This window comes from Abramis brama (genome assembly GCF_963993115.1).
Source record: "Abramis brama genome assembly, chromosome: 12".
Classification (NCBI taxonomy): Eukaryota; Metazoa; Chordata; class Actinopteri; order Cypriniformes; family Leuciscidae; genus Abramis; species Abramis brama.
In genome coordinates, this window is record NC_139974.1 from 24,973,632 (window position 1) to 24,976,477 (window position 2,846).

Sequence of the window (2,846 nt, forward strand, 5' to 3'; positions counted from 1 at the left end):
GGATGCTCTTCACACAGCAGGCTGCGTAATAGATGCTCATGGCATAATCTTTTGAAAGCTCATTGAGTATTACACGTTGGTGTTTATGTTTTGAAAGCTCTTCGTGTATTACACGTTGATGGCGTTTATATTTTGAAAGTTCTTCGTGTACACATTGATGGTGTTTAGCGTGTAATTCTGGAAGAACACGTTTGTTGTGGCGATGAAAGCAGTGATAATACAGATCCAACTTCAGTGACATTCAATAGGCTATCTATCTATCTATCTATCTATCTATCTATCTATCTAAATTTTCTTTAATAATGTTGACTTGTATCGTGTAAAATAAATCTTGTTTGAATAGTTCTCAGTTCTTGAGTTATAAGAATACAATATGTTTTTTTCTCAGTAATAAAAATAGAGAATATCACAAGCAATAGAACAAAGAAAATTGCAGAAATGTCTGCAACCTCTTTTAATTCTTCATTTTAACCCTTTGGAGAAAATGATATACATCAAGTATAAACATGAAGAATACAATGAAAAAGGAATTTGCAGTACAAACTAATACATGGTTCCAACAGCCTGCTACATGATTATGCAACTACAGACGGATGGCATGACATTTCCATGGCACTTTTCTAGGAAATAAACATTACACTGATGAAATAATAATCGAATCACATTTTAAATGCAAGTGCTATTTTTATTGAACAGATACATAATAAAATAATAAAGGTTTTTTTTTTTGTTTGTTTTTTTTTTTTTTAAATACATAGGGTGAATTAAGGGTGATTGGGACATAAGGTCGAATGGGACAGTATAACTATATAGAGTTTATTTTCTCACCTAATGAGTGAAAATAAAAAACTGTTGTTGCTGAGCCCTAGCTGTGCGACCGCATAATCAAAATCGGATGCCCTTATTAGTGTGACCCTATGGGTGTAACATCCTGTAGGTGGGCGGGGGAGGCATCAAACAGGAAGTTGACCCTAAAATACATGAACTGAGAAAAATGACATTAGCTTTTGCTGATTTCTTAATAAGGTCCTAAAATTGTTGTAGCTACTATATTGTACAAACTTTTGATGGAAACACGAATATGATGCACTACTGATACCAAATCAGTAAAATCAGTTAATATCATGTTTCTATTTTAGAATAGGTTGTTTTTATTTTTGTCCCATCCACCCAAATACAATTTGGGTGGATGGGACAGCATGATTTTGGGTGATAGAAAAAAAAAAAAAATAGAAACATTATAGTTAAAACATTTTTACTGACTGTGTTGCAGTAATAAACCATATGCATGTTTCCATTAAAGGTGCCCTATTATGCCCCTTTTCACAAGATGTAAAATACGTCTCTGATGTCCCCAGAGTGTGTATGTGAAGTTTTAGCACAAAATACCCAACAGATCATTTTTTACAGTATGTTTAAATTGTCATTTTTTGGGGCTTAGAAAAACGCGCTGTTTTAGTGTGTGCCCTTTAAATGCAAATAAGCTGCTGCTGGACAGCACAGGGGGCGAAGCTTCATGAGCTCGCGTTCAGTCTCTTCATCTCACGGAATGATGATAATATCAGAAACTCTCAGTAACGGTGTTCATTTCGACCCGGAGTCGGACAATAATGCCTACAGAGTCAGAGTGCTGTATGGAGATGGAACAGGTATAGTTTAGTAGTTTAATTACGGTTATAACGTTTTTGTCATCTGCTTGTATGTATCTATTATTAATAGCCTACAAGCCTGCTGTTTCGGACCAGGTCCAAACATACTGATGAGTTTAATAAAGTTTATTGTACATAGCACAAAAGATGAAGCGTCAGTTTTACTTCAGAAAATCATCGTAAGAGCTGAGTAAACACAGTAAGTTATAAGAAGTGCGCAAGTAAGTTACATAAACGAATTTCGGTAGAGTTGAGGGAGCATTTTCTTTAAAAACAAAATAATTCCACCTCGTCTTCAGCGGCTGCCTCAGATTTCAGGAGTAAATAGAGAGAGCTACATCCAGCCACACAACACCTACAACTCTTGGGAGACATTCTCGTCAGTGCAGCAGCTGTGAACTCGATCAGGGCGGGTCTATGTTGAAATGGCAGTGTCTGTCAACACTCGTGGGCGGGGCCTGTGCTGTAGTGACGTCACTAAAACAGCATTCTGAAAACAGTTCGTTGGGAGACACTGCTGATGATTTATGGGGATTAATAAAAAAGGATTTTTATCACTATTGGGTGGTTGTGTACACACACTGCCAACACACATTTATGTCCAAACAGCATGCAAAAGTGAAATTTGCATAATAGGGGACCTTTAAAGGTTTGTGCATGTTTAATGCGTTTGTCAAATAGTTAATTCATGGAGGCACCCAACATCTCATCCAAATAATCCCCCTAAAAATAAAAAAATAAAAGATTTAAAAAAAAGAAAAGATTTGGATCAGTTTACCTAATCTGTTTTGTAAGAATTTTTTGTCCTGAAGCATTTTATTTTATTTTTATTGTTTACTTGAATTTTAAATGTTTTCAATGACTTTTGGCCTTCGTTTACCTCAATTACATGTGTTGTACAGTGGGTGGATTTATAAACATTTAAAACAAAATTGCATATAAAATTATATCAAAGTATGAACTTGTGTAATACAGTAGATATGCTTAGACTACCCTAAATTAATGAAAAGATGTGCTGTCAGCCTGTCCCAATCACCCAAATATTACCAAAAAAATGGGTTTGGCTGTCAAAAAACTGTCCCAATAACCCTTAATTCAACCTACTTCGGATTGAGCGAAAATGTTTGCCAATAATGATGAGACAGAACATTGCTCTTTCTCTAGACTAGAGGGCGCTTGACGATCGGTCAATGGTTA